The sequence below is a fragment of the Oncorhynchus keta genome, unplaced genomic scaffold (genome assembly GCF_023373465.1).
Source record: "Oncorhynchus keta strain PuntledgeMale-10-30-2019 unplaced genomic scaffold, Oket_V2 Un_contig_11116_pilon_pilon, whole genome shotgun sequence".
Taxonomy (NCBI): domain Eukaryota; kingdom Metazoa; phylum Chordata; class Actinopteri; order Salmoniformes; family Salmonidae; genus Oncorhynchus; species Oncorhynchus keta.
The window spans coordinates 10,001-21,708 of record NW_026277329.1 but is presented as its reverse complement, the minus strand read 5'-3'; positions in this window follow the sequence as shown (position 1 = coordinate 21,708).

Below are 11,708 nucleotides of genomic sequence, written 5' to 3'. Positions count from 1 at the left end.
TCCTCCACAATAGTATGGGGCTTGTCTGTCCTAGCCACTCCTCCACAATAGTATGGGGCTTGTCTGTCCTAGCCACTCCTCCACAATAGTATGGGGCTTGCCTGTCCTAGCCACTCCTCCACAATAGTATGGGGCTTGCCTGTCCTAGCCACTCCTCCACAATAGTATGGGGCTTGCCTGTCCAAGCCACTCCTCCACAATAGTATGGGGCTTGTCTGCCCGAGCCAGTCCTCTACAATAGTATGGGGCTTGCCTGTCTTAGCCACTCCTCTACAATAGTATGGGGCTTGCCTGTCCTAGCCACTCCTCCACAATAGTATGGGGCTTGTCTGCCCTAGCCAGTCCTCTACAATAGTATGGGGCTTGCCTGTCTTAGCCACTCCTCTACAATAGTATGGGGCTTGCCTGTTCTAGCTACTCCTCTACAATAGTATGGGGCTTGCCTGTTCTAGCCACTCCTCTACAATAGTATGGGGCTTGTCTGTCCTAGCCAGTCCTCTACAATAGTATGGGGCTTGCCTGTCTTAGCTACTCCTCTACAATAGTATGGGGCTTGCCTGTTCTAGCCACTCCTCTACAATAGTATGGGGCTTGCCTGTCCAAGCCACTCCTCCACAATAGTATGGGGCTTGTCTGCCCTAGCCAGTCCTCTACAATAGTATGGGGCTTGCCTGTCTTAGCCACTCCTCTACAATAGTATGGGGCTTGCCTGTTCTAGCCACTCCTCTACAATAGTATGGGGCTTGCCTGTCCTAGCCACTCCTCTACAATAGTATGGGGCTTGTCTGTCCTAGCCAGTCCTCTACAATAGTATGGGGCTCGCCTGTTCTAGCCACTCCTCTACAATAGTATGGGGCTTGTCTGCCCTAGCCAGTCCTCTACAATAGTATGGGGCTTGCCTGTTCTAGCCACTCCTCCACAATAGTATGGGGCTTTTCTGTCCTAGCCACTCCTCCACAATAGTATGGGGCTTTTCTGTCCTAGCCACTCCTCCACAATAGTATGGGGCTTGTCTGTCCTAGCCACTCCTCCACTATAGTATGGGGCTTGCCTGTCCTAGCCACTCCTCCACAATAGTATGGGGCTTGTCTGTCCTAGCCAGTCCTCCACAATAGTATGGGGCTTGTCTGTCCTAGCCACTCCTCCACTATAGTATGGGGCTTGCCTGTCCTAGCCACTCCTCCACAATAGTATGGGGCTTGTCTGTCCTAGCCACTCCTCCACAATAGTATGGGGCTTGTCTGTCCTAGCCACTCCTCCACAATAGTATGGGGCTTGTCTGTCCTAGCCACTCCTCCACAATAGTATGGGGCTTGCCTGTCCTAGCCACTCCTCCACAATAGTATGGGGCTTGCCTGTTCTAGCCACTCCTCTACAATAGTATGGGGCTTGTCTGTCCTAGCCACTCCTCCACAATAGTATGGGGCTTGCCTGTCCTAGCCACTCCTCCACAATAGTATGGGTCTTGCCTGTCCAAGCCACTCCTCCACAATAGTATGGGGCTTGTCTGCCCGAGCCAGTCCTCTACAATAGTATGGGGCTTGCCTGTCTTAGCCACTCCTCTACAATAGTATGGGGCTTGCCTGTCTAGCCACTCCTCCACAATAGTATGGGGCTTGCCTGTCCAAGCCACTCCTCCACAATAGTATGGGGCTTGTCTGCCCTAGCCAGTCCTCTACAATAGTATGGGGCTTGCCTGTCTTAGCCACTCCTCTACAATAGTATGGGGCTTGCCTGTTCTAGCCACTCCTCTACAATAGTATGGGGCTTGCCTGTTCTAGCCACTCCTCTACAATAGTATGGGGCTTGTCTGTCCTAGCAAGTCCTCTACAATAGTATGGATCTTGCCTGTCTTAGCCACTCCTCTACAATAGTATGGGGCTTGCCTGTTCTAGCCACTCCTCTACAATAGTATGGGGCTTGCCTGTCCAAGCCACTCCTCCACAATAGTATGGGGCTTGTCTACCTAGCCAGTCCTCTACAATATTATGGGGCTTGCCTGTCTTAGCCACTCCTCTACAATAGTATGGGGCTTGCCTGTTCTAGCCACTCCTCTACAATAGTATGGGGCTTGCCTGTCCTAGCCACTCCTCTACAATAGTATGGGGCTTGTCTGTCCTAGCCAGTCCTCTACAATAGTATGGGGCTTGCCTGTTCTAGCCACTCCTCTACAATAGTATGGGGCTTGTCTGTCCTAGCCAGTCCTCCACAATAGTATGGGGCTTGTCTGTCCTAGCCACTCCTCCACAATAGTATGGGGCTTGTCTGTCCTAGCCACTCCTCCACAATAGTATGGGGCTTGCCTGTCCTAGCCACTCCTCCACAATAGTATGGGGCTTGCCTGTCCTAGCCACTCCTCCACAATAGTATGGGTCTTGCCTGTCCAAGCCACTCCTCCACAATAGTATGGGGCTTGTCTGCCCGAGCCAGTCCTCTACAATAGTATGGGGCTTGCGTGTCTTAGCCACTCCTCTACAATAGTATGGGGCTTGCCTGTCCTAGCCACTCCTCCACAATAGTATGGGGCTTGCCTGTCCAAGCCACTCCTCCACAATAGTATGGGGCTTGTCTGCCCTAGCCAGTCCTCTACAATAGTATGGGGCTTGCCTGTCTTAGCCACTCCTCTACAATAGTATGGGGCTTGCCTGTTCTAGCCACTCCTCTACAATAGTATGGGGCTTGCCTGTTCTAGCCACTCCTCTACAATAGTATGGGGCTTGTCTGTCCTAGCAAGTCCTCTACAATAGTATGGATCTTGCCTGTCTTAGCCACTCCTCTACAATAGTATGGGGCTTGCCTGTTCTAGCCACTCCTCTACTATAGTATGGGGCTTGCCTGTCCAAGCCACTCCTCCACAATAGTATGGGGCTTGTCTACCCTAGCCAGTCCTCTACAATATTATGGGGCTTGCCTGTCTTAGCCACTCCTCTACAATAGTATGGGGCTTGCCTGTTCTAGCCACTCCTCTACAATAGTATGGGGCTTGCCTGTCCTAGCCACTCCTCTACAATAGTATGGGGCTTGTCTGTCCTAGCCAGTCCTCTACAATAGTATGGGCTTGCCTGTTCTAGCCACTCCTCTACAATAGTATGGGGCTTGTCTGTCCTAGCCAGTCCTCTACAATAGTATGGGGCTTGCCTGTCTTTGCCACTCCTCTACAATAGTATGGGGCTTGCCTGTCCTAGCCACTCCTCCACAATAGTATGGGGCTTGCCTGTCCTAGCCACTCCTCCACAATAGTATGGGGCTTGCCTGTCCTAGCCACTCCTCCACAATAGTATGGGGCTTGCCTGTCCCAGCCACTCCTCCACTATAGTATGGGTCTTGCCTGTCCTAGCTACTCCTTCACAATAGTATGGGTCTTGCCTGTCCTAGCCAGTCCTCCACAATAGTATGGGGCTTGCCTGTCCTAGCCACTCCTCCACTATAGTATGGGTCTTGCCTGTCCTAGCTACTCCTTCACAATAGTATGGGTCTTGCCTGTCCTAGCCAGTCCTCCACAATAGTATGGGCTTGCCTGTCCTAGCCACTCCTCCACTATAGTATGGGTCTTGCCTGTCCCAGCCACTCAGTAGCTCACTATATAAGATGCTTCTAGAACCTTCTTATTAATGGTATCTGTTGCTTTTATACATGTCTTACCACTCGACAGTCTCTATCGTCTCAAACTCCCGTGTCTTATTTTTCAAATTGTAATGTTTCATTTCTAAACATCTGCACAAGACTGAAGGTTTCCTGTGAAAGAGTAATGGTTAATGTGATTGGATGAGTAACGGTTAATGTGATTGGATGAGTAACGGCTAATGTGATTGGATGAGTAACGGCTAATGTGATTGGATGAGTAACGGTTAATGTGATTGGATGAGTAACGGTTAATGTGATTGGATGAGTAACGGTTAATGTGATTGGATGAGTAACGGTGAATGTGATTGGATGTTCATTATTTCACTAGGCTACCTGTATTTGACATTGTGTTGTTATTTCACTGAACACTAGATGGTTTCATTTTATTTTTGGCAGTGAAACGAGGCTACTCAGGCGAGAAAAAAACCTCACCCAAATGTATAGCCCCGTTGGAAAATATAAATGGACTGTTTGAAAATGTGAAAAAAATATATATATATTCAAAAAAAGTTAATCATATTTTATGTGTCGTCCTGTTGGAAAATATAAATGTACTGTTTCAAAATGTTTTGTTTAAAAAATAAAAAATAAAAAATAAATAAATGTGAATCACATTTTTTATTTGGCGTACCCTACCACAGTTTGGGAATACCTGGAGTAGAGGATCCAAGGTCATCGCTAGAGTCAGAGTCATAGCTAGAGTCAGAGTCATAGCTAGAGTCATAGTCATAGTCATAGCTAGAGTCAGAGTCATAGCTAGAGTCATAGTCATAGCTAGAGTCAGAGTCATAGCTAGCTAGAGTCATAGCTAGAGTCAGAGTCATAGCTAGAGTCAGAGTCATAGCTAGAGTCATAGCTAGAGTCAGAGTCATAGCTAGAGTCAGAGTCATAGCTAGAGTCATAGCTAGAGTCAGAGTCATAGCTAGAGTCATAGCTAGAGTCAGAGTCATAGCTAGAGTCAGAGTCAGAGTCAGTCATAGCTAGAGTCAGAGTCATAGCTAGAGTCAGAGTCATAGAGTCAGAGTCAGAGTCATAGTCATAGCTAGAGTCCGAGTCATAGCTAGAGTCAGAGTCATAGCTAGAGTCCGAGTCATAGCTAGAGTCATTGTCAGAGTCTTAGCTAGAGCCATCGCTAGAGTCAGAGTCATGGTCAGCGCTAGAGTCATAGCTAGAGTCCGAGTCATAGCTAGAGTCCGAGTCATAGCTAGAGTCATTGTCAGAGTCAGAGTCATTGTCAGAGTCAGAGTTAGAGTCAGAGTCAGAGCTAGAGTCAGAGTCATCACAACCTTTCTTTTCCTTGAGCCCTAATTAATTAATCTTTTTTCATTCCTTTCTGTTTAGTCCTGTTGTCTTGTGTTTCCCTTTATAATAATTGTAAAGAGACAGTCCTTGAAAACCGCTATTTAAATATGATGTATTATTATTAGACAGTCATGACTCACGGTCGTCATTGAAGTAGCCCTGCAGGTATCCCAGAATCCTCTCTACCTCCTTCTCTGTAGCTTCCTGGTGAGACTCCTCCATCCTCCTCAACTGGAACAGACAATAACATCAAACATTTATTAATTTATTTTAGTTAGTCTCGTTGAGGGGCCTCCCTGGTGGTGCAGTGGTCTAAGGCTGTGCCACCAGAGACTCTGGGTTCGAGCTCAGGCTCTGTCGCAGCCGGCCCCGACCGGGAGGTCCATGGGGCGACGCACAATTGGCCTAGCGTCGTCCGGGTTAGGGAGGGTTTGGATGCGCGCTGTGTTAAGAAGCAGTGCGGCTTTGTTGGGTTGTGTTTCGGAGGACGCATGGCTCTCGACCTTCGTCTCTCCCGAGCCCGTACGGGAGTTGTAGCGATGAGACAAGATAGTAACTACTAACAATTGGACACCATGAAATTGGGGAGAAAAGGGGGTAACGTAAACATTTTTTAAAAATACAAATAAATATATTTTCCAAAAGAGAAACACAGTCCCCATTGTGACAGAAATATTAAGCACAGTACAGTACAGTACAAGTCAAAAGTTTGGACACACCTACTCATTCCAGGGTTTTTCAATCATTTTACTATTTTCTCCACTGTAGAATAATAGTGAAGACATCACAACTATGAAATAACAAACATGGAATCATGTAGTAACCAAAAAAGTGTTAAACAAATCTAAATATATTTTAGATTATAGATTCTTCAAAGTAACCACCCTTTGCCTTGATGACAGCTTTATACACAATCTTGGCATTCTCTCAACCATCTTCACCTGGAATGCTTTTCCAACATTCTTGAAGGAAGTACGGAGTACGTGTTGGCTGCTTTTCCTTTACTCTATTCGGTCCAACTCATCCCAAACCATCTCAACTGGGTTGAGGTCGGGTGATTGTGGAGGCCTGATGCAGCACTCCATCACTCTCCTTCTTGGTCAAATAGCCCTTACACAGCCTGGATGTGTGTTGGTTCATTGTCCTGTTGAAAAACAAATATTAGTCCCACTAAGTGTAAACCAGATGGATGGTGTATCGCTGCAGAATGCTGTGGTAGCCATGCTGGTTATGTGTGCCTTGAATTCTAAATAAATCACTGACAGTGTCACCAGCAAAGCACCATCACACCTCCTCCTCCATGCTTCACGGTGGGAACCACACATGTGGAGATCATCCATTCACCTACTCTGCATCTCACAAAGACAGAGTGGTTGAAACCAAAAATCTCACATTTGGACTCATCAGACCAAAGGACAGATTTCCACCGGTCTAATGTCCATTGCTCATGTTTCTTGGCCCAAGCAAGTCTCTTCTTCTTATTGGTGTCCTTTAGTAGTGGTTTCTTTGCAGCATTTCGACCATGAAGACCTGATTCACGCCGTCTCCTCTGAACAGTTGATGTTGAGATGTGTCTGTTACTTGAACTGCAATCTGAGGTGCAGTTAACTAATGATTGAACTCTGTGAGGAACTTATTTATTTCCCTCTTTCCCTCCAATCTGAGGTGCAGTTAACTCTAATGAATGTATCCTCTGCAGCAGAGGTAACTCTGGGTCTTCCTTTCCCATGGCAGTCCTCATGAGAGCCAGTTAACTCTAATGAACTTATCCTCTGCAGCAGAGGTAACTCTGGGTCTTCCTTTCCTTTGGCGGTCCTCATGAGAGCCAGTTAACTCTAATGAACTTATCCTCTGCAGCAGAGGTAACTCTGGGTCTTCCTTTCCTGTCCGGTCCTCATGAGAGCCAGTTTAATCACAGCGCTTGATGGCTTTTTGCGACTGAACTTGAAGAAACTTTCTTGAAATGTTCGTATTGACTGACCTTCATGTCTTAAAGTAACGATGGACTGACCTTCATGTCTTAAAGTAATGATGGACTGACCTTCATGTCTTAAAGTAACGATGGACTGACCTTCATGTCTTATAGTAATGATGGACTGACCTTCATGTCTTATAGTAATGATGGACTGACCTTCATGTCTTAAAGTAATGATGGACTGACCTTCATGTCTTAAAGTAATGATGGACTGACCTTCATGTCTTAAAGTAATGATGGACTGACCTTCATGTCTTAAAGTAACGATGGACTGACCTTCATGTCTTAAAGTAACGATGGACTGACCTTCATGTCTTAAAGTAATGATGGACTGACCTTCATGTCTTAAAGTAATGATGGACTGACCTTCATGTCTTAAAGTAACGATGGACTGACCTTCATGTCTTAAAGTAATGATGGACTGACCTTCATGTCTTAAAGTAACGATGGACTGACCTTCATGTCTTAAAGTAACGATGGACTGACCTTCATGTCTTAAAGTAATGATGGACTGACCTTTCATGTCTTAAAGTAATGATGGACTGACCTTCATGTCTTAAAGTAATGATTGACTGACCTTCATGTCTTAAAGTAACGATGGACTGACCTTCATGTCTTAAAGTAACGATGGACTGACCTTCATGTCTTAAAGTAACGATGGACTGACCTTCATGTCTTAAAGTAATGATGGACTGACCTTCATGTCTTAAAGTAACGATGGACTGACCTTCATGTCTTAAAGTAACGATGGACTGACCTTCATGTCTTAAAGTAATGATGGACTGACCTTCATGTCTTAAAGTAATGATGGACTGACCTTCATGTCTTAAAGTAACGATGGACTGACCTTCATGTCTTAAAGTAACTGATGGACTGACCTTCATGTCTTAAAGTAATGATGGACTGACCTTCATGTCTTAAAGTAACGATGGACTGACCTTCATGTCTTAAAGCAACGATGGACTGACCTTCATGTCTTAAAGTAACGATGGACTGACCTTCATGTCTTAAAGTAATGATGGACTGACCTTCATGTCTTAAAGTAACGATGGACTGACCTTCATGTCTTAAAGTAACGATGGACTGACCTTCATGTCTTAAAGTAACGATGGACTGACCTTCATGTCTTAAAGTAACGATGGACTGACCTTCATGTCTTAAAGTAACGATGGACTGACCTTCATGTCTTAAAGTAACGATGGACTGACCTTCATGTCTTAAAGTAATGATGGACTGACCTTCATGTGGACTGACTTAAAGTAACGATGGACTGACCTTCATGTCTTAAAGTAACGATGGACTGACCTTCATGTCTTAAAGTAACGATGGACTGACCTTCATGTCTTAAAGTAATGATGGACTGACCTTCATGTCTTAAAGTAACGATGGACTGACCTTCATGTCTTAAAGTAACGATCGACTGACCTTCATGTCTTAAAGTAACGATGGACTGACCTTCATGTCTTAAAGTAACGATGGACTGACCTTCATGTCTTAAAGTAACGATGGACTGACCTTCATGTCTTAAAGTAATGATGGACTGACCTTCATGTCTTAAAGTAATGATGGACTGACCTTCATGTCTTAAAGTAATGATGGACTGACCTTCATGTCTTAAAGTAATGATGGACTGACCTTCATGTCTTAAAGTAATGATGGACTGACCTTCATGTCTTAAAGTAATGATGGACTGACCTTCATGTCTTAAAGTAATGATGGACTGACCTTCATGTCTTAAAGTAATGATGGACTGACTTTCATGTCTTAAAGTAATGATGGACTGACATTCTAGTCTTAAAGTAATGATGGACTGACCTTCAAGTAATGATGGACTGACCTTCATGTCTTAAAGTAATGATGGACTGTTGTTTCTCTTTGCTTATTTGAGCATGTCCATAATATGGACTTGGTATTTTACCAAATAGGGCTATCTTCTGTATTCCTTATCTTGTCATAACACAACTAATTGGCTCAAACATTAAGATGGAAAGAAATTCCAAAATTCATTTAACAAGTCACTGACATTCTAGTCTTAAAGTAATGATGTGTGCAAAGCTGTCATCAAGGCAAAGGGTGGCTGCCTTCAAAATATATTTTAATTTGTTTAACTTTTTTGGTTACTACATGATTGTAAAGTGATGGACACCTGCATTGCTTGCTGTATTGTTTGCTGTTTGGGGTTTTATGGGTTTCTGTAAGCACTTTGAGTTATCAGCTGATGTACTAAGGGCTATATAAATCAAATTTGATTGATTGATCTCACTATTATTCTACAATGTAGAAAATAGACTTGTTCAGTCAGGTTGGGGTCAAATAACAGTATGAAAAGGGGATACCATAATATGGGGTCAAATAACAGTATGAAAAGAGTATCAGTTCACAGGTTGGGGTCAAATAACAGTATGAAAAAGGGAGAGTATCAGTTCAGTGGTAAATTCCCCTTATCTTGTCAAATAACACTCCTAAGTTCAGTCAGGTTGGGGTCAAACTAACAATGAAAACGCAGACTTAAGATGGAAAGAACAGTATGAAAACGAATAGACTCTACAGTTCAAATTCAAATAACAGTATGAAAACGAAGTCACACCTGTTAAATAACAGTATGAAAAAGCATTCCAGGTGACAAATAACAGTATGAAAAAGGGGAGAGTCTACAGTTCAGAGGTTGGGGTCAAATAACAGTATGAGAATGCCAAGGTGTGCAAAGTTCAGTCAGGTTGGGGTCAAATAACAAGGCAAAGGGTGGGGTCAAATAACAGTATGAAAGAATTAAGTTCAGTCATTGAGGTCAAAGGCCTAACAGTCAGGTTAGAAAAGTATGAAAAAGGGAGACTCCTACAGTTCAGTATTTTAATTTGTTCAAATAACAGTATTTTTCGGTTACTAATGATTGTATGAAAAGGGAGACTCCTTTTTCAAAAGTGTATGAAAAAGGGAGACTCCTACTTCAGTCGTGCTTCTACACCTGCATTGTCTTGCTGTATTGTTTGCTTGGGGTTTTATGAAAAGGGAGACTCCTACAGTTCAGGGTTTCAAATAACAGTATGAAAAGGGACAGACTCTTGTTCAGTCAGGTTGGGGTCAAATAACAGTATGAAAAGGGGGAGACTCTACATACAGTTCAGTCAGGTTGGGGTCAAATAACAGTATGAAAACAGGGAGACCCTACAGTTCAGTCAGGTTGGGGTCAAATAACAGTATGAAAACGGGAGACTCCCTGAGTTGTCAGGTTGGGGTCAAATAACAGTATGAAAACGAGGAGACTCCTACAGTTCAGTCAGGTTGGGTCAAATAACAGTATGAAAAAAGGGACAGACTTATTCTACAATGTATGAAAAATAGACTCCTACATACAGTTCAGTCAGTCAGGTTACAGTTCAGTCAGGTTGGGGTCAAATAACAGTATGAAAAGGGGGAGACTCCTACAGTTCAGTCAGGTTGGGGTCAAATAACAGTATGAAAAAGGGAGACTCCTAATAGTTCAGTCAGGTTGAAATAACAGGGGGAGACTCCTACAGTTCAGTCAGGTTGGGGTCAAATAACAGTATGAAAAAGGGAGACTCACTACAGTTCCAGGGTTGGGGTCAAATAACAGTATGAAAAAGACCCCTATAGTTCAATCGGGAAAAACAGTATGAAAAAGGAGAGTCCTACAGTTCAGTCAGGTTGGGGTCAAATAAAGTATGAAAAAGGGGGAGACTCCTACAGTTCAGTCAAGTTGGGTCAAATAACAGTAAAAAGGGAGACTCCTACAGTTCAGTCAGGTTGGGGTCAAATAACAGTATGAAAAAGGGGGAGACTCCTACAGTTCAGTCAGGTTGGGGTCAAATAACAGTATGAAAAAGGGGAGACTCTTATAGTTCAGTCAGGTTGGGGTCAAATAACAGTATGAAAAAGGGGAGACTCCTAGTATGAAAACATACAGTTCAGTCAGGTTGGGGTCAAATAACAGTATGAAAAAGGGAGACCCTTATAGTTCAGTCAGGTTGGGGTCAAATAACAGTATGAAAAAGGGGAGAGTCCTACAGTTCAGTCAGGTTGGGGTCAAATAACAGTATGAAAAAGGGGGAGACTCCTACAGTTCAGTCAGGTTGGGGTCAAATAACAGTATGAAAAAGGGGGAGAAATAACAATTATCCTAGTTCAGTCAGGTTGGGGTCAAATAACAGTATGAAAAAGGGGAGAGTCCTATAGTTCAGTCAGGTTGGGGTCAAATAACAGTATGAAAAGGGGAGACCCTATAGTTCAGTCAGGTTGGGGTCAAATAACAGTATGAAAAAGGGGGAGACTCCTACATACAGTTCAGTCAGGTTGGGGTCAAATAACAGGGGGAGAGTCCTAGCGTTCAGTCAGGTTGAAAAAGGAGTCAGAGTCCTACAGTTCAGTTCAGTATGAAAACGAATAGGGGTTGGGGTCAAATAACAGTATGAAAAAGGGGGAGACTCCTACAGTTCAGTCAGGTTGGGGTCAAATAACAGTATGAAAAGGGAGGAGAGTCCTAAGAAATTCAGTCAGGTTGGGGCTCAAATAACAGTATGAAAAAGGGGAGACCTCCCATAATTCAGTCAGGTTGGGGTCAAATAACAGTAAGGAGACTCCAGGTTCAGCCAGGTTGGGGCAAATAAAAGGGGGAGACTCCTACAGTTCAGTCAGTTGGGGTCAGTCAAACAACAGTATGAAAAAAAAGGGAGACCTCATAGTTGAAGCCAGGTTGGGGTCAAATAACAGTATGAAAACGAGAGGATAGTAGTCAGGTTGGGGTCAAATAACAGTATGAAAAAGGGGAGACTCCTACAGTTCAGTCAGG